Source organism: Fringilla coelebs (genome assembly GCF_963513975.1).
Source record: "Fringilla coelebs genome assembly, chromosome: 11".
Classification (NCBI taxonomy): Eukaryota; Metazoa; Chordata; class Aves; order Passeriformes; family Fringillidae; genus Fringilla; species Fringilla coelebs.
In genome coordinates, this window is record NC_140037.1 from 5,441,513 (window position 1) to 5,457,883 (window position 16,371).

The window sequence follows — 16,371 nt, forward strand, 5'->3', positions numbered from 1 at the left end:
CAAAGGTGGGACAGATTCCAGAGGTGGAGAAACTCCTCGATTTAAATCAGAAATGAGGAGAAGGATTTGATAATGAGGGTGGGGATGCCCTGGCACCCATTCCCATAGAAACTGTGGCTGTCCCTGGATCCCTGGCAGTGCCCAAGGCTGGGTTGGACACTGGGGCTGGGAGCAGCCTGGGACAGTGGGAGGTGTCCCTGTCCATGGTCCTAAAGGTCCCTTCCAACCCAAACCCGTGTTTTCCTATGAAATGGACTGAAAGTCGTCTGTTGTAGAGTTAAACATACATACAAATAATACATATATCAAATACCTTTTTTGTTCACAAATGTATTTATTCCTTGATGAGGAATAAATACATTTATCTATGTATAAACACATATATATGTCACCAGGCTCCTGTCCTGGTGTCACCAACCCTCATCTCCCCAGACCAGAGACTCCTGGAAATGAGATAAATGTTTGTATTCCCAGCCTGACTCTGTGTACCCATGGGCAGTGCAATCGATGGTTGTGCCCCCAGACACCCAAACCCAGCTCCTGCTGCTCCCCTCTCCAGACACCACCTCACCTTGTCCCACCACCCTCATTCACTGCCTGAATTTATTCACCTTTCACTGACAGGGACGCTGCAAAAAGCTCAGAGTGCTCCGAGTGTGATGAGGCCATTAATTAATTAATTGATTCATTAATTACCTTCCACTGCACCGAGGGGTCGTTCACAAAGGGGACAGCGCTGGTTCAGCTTCCACAAGCACTGAGGAAGGTTTTTGTCTCCTCCAAGCTGCTGGAGATCCCCTTGTAAAACTCCTCCAAGTGAAGCTCACAGTCCAGGCTGGCCTGGATACCCACAGGTAATTAACACATCAATTAACGAGGTTCAACCAGTCCTGGTCCAGCACTGCTCATTTAATTCCACATCACAGAACCCCTTCACCTTTTCCTGCAGTTTTGGGGGATGAGTGATGAGTTTTGACAGTGGCCAGTGAGAGCCAAAGCAAGCCCAGAGTTCTGGCGCCTTCAGGATTCCCTGGCAGCTCCCAGGATCCCATGATCCAGCAGCTCCCCGAGCTGGAGGCTGGATTCACAGCCCTGGGTTTAACAGCCCTTGAAGGAGCTGCTGTCCCTGCTCTCCTCTAATGCTTTTGGGATTATTCAGAGCATTGGCACTTCCAGCATCTTGTGGGAATGAGCTGGAAATGCCGAGTGGGAAAGGGTGAGCAACTGGAGGTAAGAATTTGGGATAAATCCAGCACCCACCCCACCCCCACTGCAGATATTCCCTCTGCAATCCCCATCCCATGGGATCTCTTCACTCCAGACTGGGAATGCTCAGAGAAACCCCAGAAGCCTCCCACAAGCTCAGCCCAGGAATCCCTCTGGAGGCAGTGTGGATAATGTGGGTAACCCAGAATCCCGTGTCCTGGCAGGGGAAGGAAAATGGACAGGGAGGAAACACTCCTGGCATTTCCCATGTTGTTTGCATCCACACAAATGTTTCCATCTCCCTCTTCCCAAGGGATGTTGTCTCCTGGAGGGCAGCTCCAGCCACAGGAGGTGCGGTTTTGCCACTAAGCTTCGTGTAAGTGCAAAGAACAATGGAGGCTGCAGAATTTGGAGTATCCCACAGCTGGAAATTCCTTCCTGCACCATCCCAGCTCTGCAGCACAGCCTGACCCTCCTGGAGAATTTCTAATTATGGGTACTAATCACCATCACAGCCGTGGGGAGCTGATTGGGGTCACTGCAGTCCTCAGACGTGTTCACTCCTGGCCAGGTTGCTCCAAAATACCTTGAAGTGACACTTCCACCCAGGTGCCAGCCCTGGGAATGGCACAGAATTTTGTGAGGAGCTATTAAAGCAGGGACACGTTTATTAATCTCCTCATGAATATTCATTATGTTTTGGTCAAGGCAGCTGGAGCTTTAGCAGGGCTGGATCTGCTGTGCCAGCATTTGCTGGTGCCAGGGAAACCCTGGTTTGAATTCCAGCTGCTGAGGGGGTCCCATTTGAGGGATGAGGGGGATAATTCTGGCTGGCTGCATGCAGGGAGCCAGGAAGGGGCAAGGAAGAGGCTACAGGCACGGTGAGGGGAAGAGACAGTCCAGGAATGGTTTGGGATGGAAGGGACCTTAAAGCCCATTTTGTTCCAACACTTTCCACTATCCAGGCTGCTCCCAGCCCCATCCAACCCGGCCTTGGGCACCTCCAGGGATCCAGGGGCAGCAACAACTGCTCTGGGCACCCCGACCCTGCCAGGAAACAATTCCCAATTCCCAATATCCCATCCATCCCTGCCCTCTGGCAGGGGGAAGCCATTCCTGTGTCCTGGCATCAGCAGAGGAGGATGTGGAGAGGTCATCCTGCTCATCCTGCCTGCAGGAAGGTGAAAGGAGAGGAGGCTGCAATCTAAAAATACATCTGGGAAGGCAAAGAGCTGCCTGAGCTAAAGGACATCAGAGCACAAGGGGAGTGATGGGGGCAGGAATGCAGGCTGGGAATTATAGGAAGGAGAGCCAGGTTCTCTCTCTGCCTCCCAGCAGGAGCTGGGCAAAAATACACCAATATTTAAGATCAGTACGATCAGTTTATCCCATGGGATGTCAAATGAGGGGGAAAAGATTGAAAATCCTGGAGGTGTCTCCTACTCTGAATTCCTGAGGAGCCAAAGCAGTTGCAGGAGCCAGGCTGACCTGCTAAAGGAATTCTCAGGTGTGGTGGGACCTTCTGATCTCCTCGTGTGTGGGAAAGGTGAGATAATGAGGGCTCACAGCAGATCTGGTATCTGCATTGGGATTTTTCCTGCCAGCCATGCTGTACTTCATTTGTTCTGGATGTAAAGCTGGGAAGCTGCTCTTTTCCCCATTCATTTTCACGTTTGTGAAACCCCAGGCGTGTTGCCAAAGCCTCTGGAACATTCCCATTAATAAAACCCCTCATTATCCCAACGTTAATGATGCTCTGCCAGCCCCAGCAGCAGAAAGGGAGAACCTGATCCAAGCTGCACTTCCCCAAAACCTTAATGTCACCCTAAAGGCACAAATTCCTGCTGACTCCAGCCCTCCATAATCCCTCTTTCAGGAAATCCAATCTTTAAATCCCTTATGGAGTTGTCTGTCAGGGAGCTTTGTCCCCGTGGCCGGATGGGCCTGGCTGTGGCTGGACAAGAGCAGAGCTCTGCAGCCTCCCTGGGCTGCTGCAAACAGCTCCAGAGCTCCTGGGCCTTCCCTGGAAGCTCTTTCCATGCACCACCAGGGAATCATGGAACAGGCTTGGAAAAGGACTCCTAAATCAAGTGCAGCCTTTGAGCGAGCACCGCTGTGACGGTTCAGCCACACTCGGGTATTGGCCAGCTCAGGAGTTTGGCCAGCCTGGCTTTCCTAAGCTAGAGATGGATCATCCAGGAGGGAAGGAACCCCCTCAGCATCCCCTCACATCTGGGACATGGGGGCATCTCCAAAACACAACCAGGATGGGAAGGTGACCCACTCAAGCTCTGGCTGCCCCATCCCTGGAAGCGATGGAGCACCCTGGGCTCTGGAAGGTTCCCTGCCCATGGCAGGAGGGAATGGGATGGGCTTTAAGGTCCCTTCCAACCCAAACCACTCTGGAATTCTGGCACTCCCAGCTCTCAGGAAGCTGGGTTGGAAGACACCCTAAAGCTCCTCTCCTTCCCACCCCTACCATGGGAGATGTTACTGGGATAACATCCATTCTCCATTCTCAGCAGACCCAGCAATATCAGGAATCCTGGAAATCCAAGGCCTGTAGGTCCTGGATAAACACTTGGAGACCACCAGCCATCCTTTCACAGCCTCTGAGCTGCGTGGGGATGGGAAAAACCAAGGGGCTACAGCTGAAACATCAGGTTTTGTAAATGTCTGAGTGAGAACCAGGGGTAAATAAAAATACATACTGCAGGAAAATTAATAATAATAATAATAATAATAATAATAATAATAATAATAATAATAATAATAATAATAATAGCAGCCTTTACAACAGGCACTGGGAATGTTTGGAAGGAGGAATTTGTTGTTGAATCTGTTGCTCTGCAGTGAACTGAAAGCAATGAACTCCTCGACGACTCCCTCCCAGTTACTCCCTCAGCTCAGCCACACGTTTAACAAGCTTGGAATCACATCCCCAATTATTAAAAATTCCCACCATGCCTGTGACCCCCCCAAAATAAAACGTGATTTGCAGCTAAAACGATCCTGTCAGCACCACATCCCTTTGAACCTTCCTGGGTTCCCCTGGCTCCTCCATTCCTGTCAGGTTTTCAGCCTCTCCAATGGCATTTCCCTCCCCACACCCATTTCCCAACGCTAATTCATTTAGAGCAGCACTTGAACTCCAGGAAAATGATGGAAAGGCAGAGTAATGGAGGGCTCCGTGCTGCTGGATGAGTTAATTCGGGAGGCTCGACACCTCCCGTGGCTGGAATTGAAAAGCTGTCAGCAGCAGAGCAGGAGCACAGCCCCGCCACCCCCCGGCATCCAGAGACAACCTGAGAGACTGAAAGATGTCAGGGAAAGCTCCTGAGCTTCCCCCATCACCCACCCAGCTGCTGGGAAAAGGGAAAGCGCCATGGAAAGGGAAGGGAGAGCAAAGATTTACCAGAGGAGCAGAAATGGAGGGGATCAGTCACAGGGAGCCAGAGAACAGGAAATGATTTGTGGGTGAAATGAAAGCTCTGAGAGCAAAACAGGAAGCCTGAAGGACCTGGGTGAAGCCCTGAGCTGAGGCTGGGGCAGGAAATCCTCAGGTGCGGGAGGAGCATCTGAGCTAAAGAGGGAGAAAAGCAAAACAAAGTGAAATCGCACCCCATTTCCTCTTTGTTTGGTCAAAGAGTCAAAATCAGGGTTAAATCCCCCTTCATTTCCTCTTTGTTTGGTTAAAGAGTCAAAATCAGGGTTAAATCCCCCTTCATTTCCTCTTTGTTTGGTTAAAGAGTCAAAATCAGGGTTAAATCCCCCTCAATTTCCTCTTTGTTTGGTTAAAGAGTCAGAATTGGGGTAAATCCTCCTTCCTTTCCTCATTGTTTTGTCAAAAACAGTCAAAATCAGGGTTAAATCACCTCCATTTCCTACTTCTCTAATAAAAAGAGTGAAATAGGGATTAAATCACCTCCATTTGCTACTTCTTGGTTAGAAGGAGTCAGAATCAGGGTGAGATCACCTCCATTTCCTATTTCTTGGTTAAAAAGTGTCAGTCTTTCCAGAGGGAAATGGTTCCTCCACCTGAGCTCACCTGCCACCCAACAAGCACGGAACTGCAGTTCCAGAGGGACTTTGGTTGAGATTTTTCTTTCTATTTTTCTTTATTTCCCTTTGAAAATTCACCTCCCAGTGCCAAAGGCAGGAAAATCCCAGACATCCCAACCCTCCCAGCCCTGGCACTGCCTCCTCCCGTGGGCTCCAGTGTGGGTGTTCAGCATTAAGGGCTTGTGCAGCACTGATTTAGATCATCCCCAAAAAAAAATCAGGGAAAAGGGAAAACTGCACGGGACACTGCAGAGTTTTTGGGGTTTCTTTTGCTAGGCTTGGGGTTAAATGCACGAGATGGTATTTTTTGTTTGGACTCTGATGTTTATTAGTTTTTATCTAAATTACAATTTCACAAACTGTGAGTTCTACAGCGCTTCACTCTAACAAACTAAAAATGGAGCCCCACCTCTCTCTCTCTACAAGGCCTTTTAAGGATAAACTTATCCAATAAATGACACCTCAATTATTTTTACTTTTAACCCAATAACCAACCACCCATGTCCTGCAATGGGGACTTTTTTATCCAATTACATTAAACCACCCAAACCCACGGAGAAGAAGGGGGAGAAGAAGGTGGGGAAGAAGGTGAAGAAGAAGGTGTGGAGAAGAAGGTGGGGAAGAAAGTGGAGAAGAAGGTGGGGAAGAAAGTGGGGAAGAAGGTGGGGAAGAAGGAGCAGCCTCCACCCTAAAACCTCCATCTTGTTTTCTATATATTGCTATATTCTAAACCCTTAAACCCTAAGTTTTCCACCCTGTGATATCACACACTTCTACTCAAACTCCACCCCCACAATCCCAGCTCTGTCATGCTATTCTGGAAGCTTCTCCAGGGCCTCAGGTCAGTGCAGTGTTCTCTTGGGGGTCAGTGCTGGCAGCTCAGAAAGTCTGAGATTCTCAGCAGCCAGGGTCCCACCAGGGCATCAGGAGCCATCCTGGTGGGGGCACAGCCAGGCTGGCGTGTCCCTGCTGTCCCTGCTGTCCCTGCTGTCCCTGCTGTCCCCGCTGTCCCCAGCAGGACGCTGCCATTCCAGCGCCAACAGGGTGATTAATTAAACATAAAGCCTCGCTTTTCACCTCCTCTGCTCCCTGCTCACATTTTTCTGGCCTGCTGGGTTTCTTCATGCCCCAGATAACTCGGGAGCTTCATCTCCGCCGCTCCCTGCAGCCGCCTGCTCCTCGTTCATTTTTCATGAAGGTTTCTCCTGCTCCGCTCGTGTGCTCTGAGCCTTGCTGGATTCAAGGGGGGCTCTTTGTCTTCAACTCTCAGTTTGCTTTCTTGCACACAGAGACAGACCCTGGCCCTGTGCTGGAGCTGCATCCCAGGAAAGCTGATTTCTCCCCTCTTCCCTGCTGGCAGTGAGCAGAGTTTGGGATTGGAGGTGTTCCCGCTTCATTTTTCAGGGGAGAAATTGGTAAAACCCACGGCAAGATGCAGAAATGGCCTTTTCCAGGCTCTTCTGGATGAAACCACCTTGCAGACAGCTCTGAAAAGCTGGGAGGGTGGAAACAAACTCAATAGATTATATTCCTTCTCAAAGCCAAACCTTTCCATGATTAAAGATCTAAGAGCTCAAACTGGGGTAGTGTAGAGGGTCCCATTGACTTCCCCTGACATTCCCGGATTTACAAGCCCTGCAGCTCTCCTGCCCATCCCTCCTGGAAGAGGAGCAGGACTGTGGAGAAGCCACTGGTGGGGGATTCCTCGCAGGCTGCGGAGCAACAGCCTGGAGGCAGCTGGAAATGGGAAATCAGGTCAGGAAGCAGCTTCCTGCCAGGAGATGGATGAGGCATGACCTGGCCTTGCTCCTATCCCATCCCTTCTCCTGGAGAGGATGGCTGGAGGCAGCAGCAGCCGAGTGGGATCTGCATGTGCAGGCACTGAAAAGTGAATTTTTGCCCTCTCGTCTTTGCCACACAGGAATCACACCTGGGATTATGAAAACCTCACCAATCAATTTTCTTTTCCTGGGTTCTGAGCTGCTTCATATTAAGAAAGCACAGAGCAGCAGAATCAAGATTTATGGAAGATAGAAAATATTTCAGGAGAAGCCATTTGTTCTGTCCCATACCCCATAAAGTCCCCTGGCATTATTTGTCCCCCACCCAGTGCTTGGGGACAAAAGCCCCAAATGAAGAGGCAAAGCTTTGAACCACACAAAGCAGCAGTTTTTTAGGTCACATGGAATTGCCCTGGGGAAGCCACATCCTCAGGATTCCAGTTGGAAAAATGGCTGCAGCAGTTTAGGAAAACTGGCTGGAGTGTTCCAGAGGATAACCCAGGAGGGCTGGAATTGCTGATCCCAGCAAGGGCAGCCCCTGCTCTGGAAGATCTCTGTGGTGTTGTGAGGTCCCCAGGACGAGGTGAGAGATGAGAATTTGACTCCATGTCCTGGGAAGGCTGATTTATTATTATATTATATTGTATTAGATTATATTAATCATATCATATCACTATACTAAAGAAAGAGAAAGGATACATCAGAAGGCTTCACAAAATGAACAATAAAACCCCATGACTGACTCCTCAGAGTCCGACAGTGCTGATGGTGATTGGTCGTTAATTAAAAACAATTCACATGTTTGGATAAACAATCTCCAGACCATATTCCAGAGCAGCAAAACATGGAGAAGCTGAGGCTTCTCACCTTCCCAGGAGGAGAAATCCTGGTGTAGGGATGTTTCAGAAAATATCAGGGTGACAGATCTCATCCAGGTCTAGTCAGGAAAATGGGCTGGGGCTGCCCCTGGATCCCTGGCAGTGTCCAAGGCCAGGCTTGGAGCAGCCTGGGACAGTGGAAGGTGTCCCTGCCATGGCAGAGCTGGGATGGGATGAGCTCTGAAGTCTGTCCTGGTTTGGAAAGCCAGGTGTTTGCAAAGGAAGGCAGGAGCCTCCCTTGAAATGGAAAATGTAAATCCTCTCCCTATGAATTGTTATCATTTTGAAATTAAGGGGGTCTCAGGGAAATGTATGGGAATAGGAATAACAGTTCTTTAATAAGAAAAATCAAAATAAAAATGCAGTGATACCAACCAACCCTGCCAGAGTCAGAGCCTGCCCTGTCCCCTGTGTGTCAGGGTGGGGGCACAGCCCCATCCCATGGGGGCTCAGCCCTCCTGCAGTGCCAGCTGTGGCTCTGCTGCAGCAGGATCCTGCACAAGGGGGGAGTTTTCCTCTGCAGCTGCAGGGCTGCTGGAGATGGGCCTGCTCTCCCTCTGGGAATGCAGGGCAGGAGAAAGCTGCTCCTCTGGGAATGCAGGGGGCAAAGGCTGCTGTGCTGTTCCAGGGCAGATTGTATCCAGGTAGGAATGCTTGGCTCCTGCCCTGGGCACAGCATCTCCCCATGGGATGGTGGAATTTGATCAGCCCTGCAGGGACACTCCCTGGCCATGGACAGCAGAGATCTGCTGGAGGGAGGATGGGCTGTGGGAGTGATAAAGAAAAAACTGCCCCATGAACAGAGAGAACTGCCCCAGCTCTGACAGATGGGGATGAACACACACCCCCAGTAACATCTTGCATTTCCAACCTAAGACAAGTCCCTTCCCATCCAAACCATTCCACAATTCCGTTTTCCATTCTAAAAAAATCAGGCCAAGAAGGCACTGCTTTGTCCCAGGGAAGAGCAGGAATGGAATGGGTTTTGCCTCATATCCTTTCACGGCAAATTCCCACAGGATAATTTTCCATTCCCCCAGGTTTCTTGCTTTGCAGGCAGAAAGGAAGCACGCCCAGGGATGCAGGGAAGCTGCACCATTTGGGATCTCCCACCCTGGAACCCTGGGCTGATCCCCTGCTCTGCCTGGAGAACCAGCCCTGGCTCCATCCCTGATTCCTGGGGGCTCTTTCACCCCAGAGCACGCCCGGGGTGCTCTGATCTGACCCCTGGCTCCAGTGACCATCCCGGGGAGCAGAGGCAGAGGGGACAGGAGGGGACAGGAGGGGACAGGAGGGACTCAGCTCCTGGGGCACCGTGGGGCCCTGATTTTTGCAGTGTGGACAATTCCAGAGCCATCCCTTCCTCTGGAAAAGCTCCTGTCGCCGCAGGGACCTTCCCCTTTCTGCGGGAGCAGCCCCGAGTGGATCCCGAGCCCTGCTGGGTGACAGGGCTGCACACCCTCACCCTTCCCCGCCTGCCGGGTTTTGGGATGCTCGGTGGTTTTTTGGGATGCTCCGGAGGCGCAGATCCCACTAGAGGGTGCTGGGAATCACGGAAAGGCTCTGCCTGCTCCGGGCCACCCCTGCCAGATCCGCGGCCTCATTCCCTCCCCTCCCCTCCCTCTCTCCTGATTTATGTCCAAAACAGCCAGAGCTGCCACAGCTTTAAACTGCCTCTGCTTTACGGCCCCACTTCCTCTTTTTTTCATTTTTCCCCTCGAGTAAACACAACCAACAAATGGAGGGAGCCCGGGTGAGGGGTGGGGATCACAGACTGGGACATTCCCAAATCCCTGAGCACCCAACGAGACCTGGCACACGCTGAGAGATCCCTTCCCCTCCCCAGCAGTCTCCAGCAGAACTGAAAAATATTCAAATATTCATCCACCTCTGGACCACCTGCAGGTGACCCCACAGCCATTTATGGCCCTTTTTTTGGTGTGTATGTGTGTCCCCACCTGGGTGTCACGAGGGTTGGAACTTTGTGTGACACCTGTAGAGGTTTGATCTGACATAAAACTAAAAATAGCAATTTTCCCTCTTTCCCCCAATGTTTTCAGTGTTCCAGCCCAGTGAGATGGTGATAAATGTCATGAATTCTAATTAATATCTATTAATTCATCACGTTCAGCAGGCTATTAAGATTTCTTTTTCTGATAGACTGTACAGATAATCAGATTAATTGAATTTAATTATATGTTGGGGGGAGGGGAGAGAGAATTGGACACGGGGAAAAGTGGGACTCATCCAAGTTTTCCTGTCAGCTGGGAATCCTACAGGAGTTGATCAGCTGGAATTCCATGGATTTCGCTCCTTGACTCTCGAGATAAATTGGAGTGATGGCTCCACCTCCAGCCATTGACTCTGCCAAGGCCACCCCAAGCCCTGTCCCCAAGTGCCACAGGGCTGGGAAATCCCTGAAGGGAAGGGGACTCCAAGGCTGGACGAGTTTTCTGTGGGGAAATCCTCCCTACTGTCCAACCTGGGGCTCCTCTGGCACAACCTGAGGCTGTTTGCTCTCATCCTGTCCCTGGCCATGGACATCACTTGTCACTGTTAGGATGGAGGGAGCAGAGCCTGCCTGGGAGATGCTGCAGATCCTCCAGGAAAACTCATCCAGGGCCAAATCCAAGCTCTGTTGGGAATGAAAGCCCTTGGAAAGGGTTTCACATCCAGCAGGAACACCAAGATCCCAAATTCTGCGCTGCTCTTGGCCCAGAGGGAAGCAGGAGGGAGGGAAGCTGGGAGACATTTCTCCAGAAATGATTCCTTGCCCCACTTCCAAATGCTTCTGACAAGGGAAGCAGGAGCCAGGCGGGCTCAGGGAACTGAGGGCCAGGAAGAGCTGGCAGAGAACACTCCTGGGAATGCCAGCACATGTGAAATGTCACTTTGTCACTCAGGGCAGTCCCTGACCCCTCCTGGCACTGGAGCCACTCGGGGACAGCAGCACGGCTCAGTCACTGCCACCCCCACCCTTCCAAGGGGGTCCCTTGGGATGAGATGGGCTTTAAGGTCTCTTCCCATCCAGGATTTGGGGATTTTTGATCCTTCTCTCAGCTTTGAAAGGATAAATTTTCCATTCAGGAAGCTCCAGAGTTCTGTCCCCATGCCAGTTTCAGTCCCTGCAGGGCTCTGCTCTTCCAAACATCCCTCAGGGTGGAGTTATCCCAAACTGGGCTGGGATGTGAGGAGCTGACCCAGGGAGATGGGAGCTGTGCCCCAAACCGCCCTCCAAGCCCAAGGAATGCTCCCTTCCCAGCCCTGTGTCCCTGGGAGCGCTGGCACTGCTGGATCTCTCTGAGCCACACGGGGCACACAGCCAGGGAAACGGGCCAGCAAACTGCCCTGGCACGGTGCTGGGGCAGGGATGTGCCTTCCAAAATCCACCCTGGCTGCCAAAGGGACACTGGTGCTCCTGGGCTGTGCCTGCCCAGCTGCAGCTCCGGGCAGGGACCCCTCCCTGCAGGGCCAGCAGGGCTGGAGCCACTGTTCCCAGAACAGGGAATGTTCTCCAGAGCCTGGGGGTGGCTCTGGACGTGTCCCTGACCCGCTGAGACACTGGGAAAGCAGCTGCAGGGGACAGAGGGACAGGGACTCTGCGCTAAAGGGTGAGGGTGGCATGGGAAGGAGCGGGAAGGACAAGCATGGACCCATTTGGGCTGGAGATCACAGAACCCCTGAGGCTGGAAAAGCCCTCTGGGACCATCAAATCCAACCATTCCCCCAGCTCTGACCCATGTCCCCAAGTGCCACTTCCACAGGGCCTTTAAATCCCTCCAGGGACGGGACACCACCATTGCCCTGGAAAGACTTTTCCAGGGCTGGGCAGCCCTTCCTGGGAGGAAATGAGTGAAGAAGAGAAGGATCTCAGCACTCTCCTGAAACTGGTCTGAGCCAGGAAACCTGCAGATCTGAGGCTGGATCCCTCCCATCTGCAGGAGAGAGAGGGGAGAGCATGCCTGGGTCTGCTCTGGGGGATTCCTTGATCCCAGACAGATCCCCCTGTTCCCTGTCCCTGCCCCAGCAGCATTCCCAGGCTGGCTCTGGCAGCCAGCTGGCACCTTCCTGCCAGGACAGTGCCTTGGCAGAGCCTGAGGAACAGACTGGCTGCAGCAGGTCCCTCCTGTCACCCACCTGCCACCTCCCCCCTTTATCTCATCTCATCTCAGCTGGGTCTTACTGAACAGCACCAAAATAAATCCTCTGTGCGTGGAAATCCGAGTGTCTGGGGGGAGTTTGGCAGCCCAGGTTGTTCCCAGCTTGCAGTGGGGATGACCCACATCCCAGAAATCCTGTGGGCTTTTCACAAGTTTCTTTTAACCCGTTAATTTTTGTTTGCTGGAGCTTTCCCTGGACCCTGCAGATGACCCAAGCACCCGTAGGGGAGTGAGAAGGCAAAGGCCACGGGACCTGCTTCAGGAAAAGGCTGGACTGGACTCACTGGGTTCTCCTGCTCTGGGAGCAGAATCCAGTCTGGAGAATTCCCTTGGAGGGAAAAGTCCTCCAGAATGCTGGCAGAGAGTGTAATGCAGAGAAACTGGGAGGCCTTGCTCCTCTGGCTCTGTGCTGCTTTTCAGGAGGTGCTCCTGCTCTGGCCAGGCCATTCCTCACCCCTTCCCTCCGAGGCTGAAACATTCCCAACCCTGCTCCAGCTGACAGCTCTGGCCTGAAATCCAGAGGTGTCTGTGCTCCTGAATCGGGATTTTCATTGCCCAGCTTGGAAAAGCCACAAGGAAATGTCTGGGTGAGACATCTCTGCCTTAGGGATGAGCAGTTCCAAAATGTCCATCCAGGGATGAGGTGGGGTGGGATGGGATGGGTTGGGATGGGATGGGATGGGGATGGGATGGGGATGGGGATGGGGATGGGGATGGGATGGGATGGGATGGGATGGGATGGGATGGGATGGGATGGGATGGGGATGGGGATGGGGATGGGATGGGATGGGATGGGATGGGATGGGATGGGATGGGATGGGATGGGATGGGATGGGATGGGATGGGATGGGATGGAGTTGGGGATGGGATGGGATGGGATGGGATGGGATGGGATGGGATGGGATGGGATGGGATGGGATGGGGACGGGGATGGGGACGGGAATGGGATGGGATGGGAAGATTGGATTCTCCTTTGTTTCTCTCGGCCAATCCAGGGTGGAAGCAGGCCCCTGGCACAGCACTTCCATCATCCTCATGGTGACAGTTCTGGTCCCATCAGAGCACAGCAGAAAACCCTCCGGTGGCGATGTCCCCAAGCCCTGGCTCCCCCGGGAGGAGCTTCCAGCCCTGCCCTCACCTCCCTGCGCTGAGCTCCACTAACGAGGAGCCAATTAAAGCCGAGCAGAGCCTTTCCCTGCCTTGTCCGAGCCGATCTGTCACCAAAGGGCCGCGACAAGCCGGGGCGCGGTGGCACCGCCGCTGCGAGCGGCCGGAGCAGACGGGCGGGTGAATTATTGAAGGAGCTCCGAGCCGCCGGGGCCAGCCGGGGTGGCCGCTGCTCCCCAGGGCTGCGGAGCCACCTGAGCTGCGGGCAGGAGCGGATTAACCCTTTGTATAGCGGCAGGCAGCGTCCGCAGCTTCCAGGAGCTCCGCGGAGGCGCAGGGGGTGGCTCGGGCACAGCCACACCGGGGACGTCGCCTCTGTCGCCTCTGTCGCCTCTGTCGCCTCTGTCGCCTCTGTCGCCTCTGTCGCTTCTCCTCAGGCTCAGGCGCTCAGAGCTCCGCGCTGCCGGCAGACCTGGCGGCTCCAGGAGGGGTGAGGTGGAGGAAAGGAGAAAAAGATGGGTTTTGGGGATGCTGTGGGGAGTTTCCTGCGGATTTTTGGGAATCTGGGAGCCTGCACGGTGCCAGCTGTTCAAGGGTGAGAGCTCCTTCAAGCCTGAGCTCTCTCACCCCCAAACCACTCGGTGAGGTTTTGATTAACCCAGAGAGGAAAACCCTGCATGGGGGGAGAATGAAGAGGGAATGAGGATGGGGAAGGGGAGGCAGAGCTGGGAGCACCAGGAGGAGCAGGGATGCTGCCAAGGGGATTTTCCCACTGATGGACCTACAGCCAGAAGACCCTGAAGGGATTAAAAATAATTCAGTGCCCCCAAATGTGTTAAAAATAATTCAGTGCCCCAAATGTATAAAAACAATGCAGTGCCCCAAATGTCCTAAAAATAATTCCATGCCCCACAGGAGTCTGGCACTCGGGGATTCTGTTGCCTTTTTAGGACTTTTTAGCTCCACTTTGTTTAAGGATGAAAGATTCCTGCCTCCAGCCCTAGCTCGTGAATCACAGCCGTGGCACTGAGGAATCTGAACCTCTGTGTGGACCCTTCTGGCACCCATGAATTAGGGGATTTTTCCTCTGGTAAATATTCCCGCCTCCACAGGCAATTCCCTTTGTTATCTCTGGACAAGGAATGGATGGAGCAGCGTCAGGGCTCTGGGACAACATCCTTGCAACGTGGTGGGCCACAGGATCCTCATCCCAGCATGGCTCACAATCAATTTTTTATATTTGGGGCTTTTTTAGCCAAGGAAAAATCAGGCAATAGAAACATTTATGTCTCACTTCCAATTTACGCTCCTCAATCCTTAAAAATGCCAATTTCAGGAGCTTTGGAGGAGTTTTGGGGCAGCACAAGGGGGTTTTAGCAGTGCTGGGGAGCGGGCAGGACTCTCTGGAGGGGGATGAGGAGAATGAGGCACCGTGGGGTGAAGGGATTTGTGTCCAAGCTCAGAAAACATGGGAATAGCAGCCAGGAAGTGACTCCAGGGCCTTCCTCGCAATCACTCTGTGGAATCCCAGAGTGGACACAAACAAACCCTCGTAAAACCCTTCCCTGCCTTCTCTTGGGAGCAATCATCTGCCACTCTTGTGGTTGATAAAGGTCTTCAAAAGCCAGAGAGGCACCCAAATTCCTGTTCCACTCTTCTTGGAAGAACTTGTAAAAGCTGCTTTATGAAACCTCCTGGCAACTTCTCCTGAGTTTCCAGGCCCCCTGGTTGCTTCCATGGTGCCAAAGATCCTCCCCCTCCCTGGAGATCCCATCCCCAGTTGCCTCTGGACACATCAGCAGTGGCCTGGATGGTTTCCATGATTTCCACATTAGCTCATGGGAATATTTGCAGCAATTTGGGTGAAATTTTTGCCCCCCATGAGCCTCAAGCATGTGAGGGAAAAGCACAGAGGCAGATGGGGAAAGGGAAAGGGAAAGGGAAAGGGAAAGGGAAAGGGAAAGGGAAAGGGAAAGGGAAAGGGAAAAAGAATGGGAAGTGCCATCGTTGCTCCTGTCACTGGGCCTCTCCGGAGCTCCCATCCCGGCTCTCCCAGCACAGCCTTTAGAATAAATCAGTTTAAATTGGATTTTAGGAAAAAATTCTTCATTGCCAGGCTGTGGCACAGCTGCCCAGGATGGAGACTCTGGGATGGATCATGGCTGGGGTCATGGCATCTCCCCGAGACAGGGAGTTGTGAGCCAGCAGAACTGAAAATTCCCTGGGGTTTCTTTGATGAATTTGCAGTTACATTGGATCAGACCTTCAGAAAAGCGGGACAAAACCATCCTGGATTTCATCCGAATCCAAAAAATCAAACAGGCCCATGGTGCCTAAATTCTCCCCCAGGCCAATTTCAAAGATGCTTCAAGTACCTTTTGAGCAAATCTCCATCATCCATCCATCATCCATCCATCCATCCATCCATCCATCCATCCATCCATCCATCCATCCCTCCATCCATCCCTTCATCCATCCATCCATCTATCTATCCATCATCCATCCACCATCCATCCATCCATCCATCCATCCATCCATCCATCCATCCGTCCATCCATCCATTATCCATCCATCCATCATCCATCCATCCATCCATCCCTCCTTCCATCCATCCATCCATCCATCCATCCATCCATCCATCCATCCATCATCCATCCATCATCCATCCACCCATCCATCCATCCATCCACCATCCCTCCTTCCATCCATCCATCCATCCATCCATCCATCCATCCATCTATCATCCATCCATCCATCATCCATCCATCCATCCATCCATCCATCCATCCATCCATCCATTCATCCATCCACCATCCCTCCTTCCATCCATCCATCCATCCATCCATCCATCCATCCATCCATCCATCCATCCATCCATCATCCATCCATCCATCCACCATCCATCCATCCATCCATCCATCCACCATCCCTCCTTCCATCCATCCATCCATCCATCCATCCATCCATCCATCCATCCATCCATCCATCATCCATCCATCCATCCATCCATCCATCCATCCATCCATCCATCCATCCATCCAACAAATTGGTCTGGTTTATAACTCTCCCCCATCCATAAATAAGTCCCACAAAATATCCACAGGGCACAGTTCCTGCAATTTATGGGAAAGTAATCAAACAGCCCTGGGATACAAGAAAACAACAAGGAAAAACCCA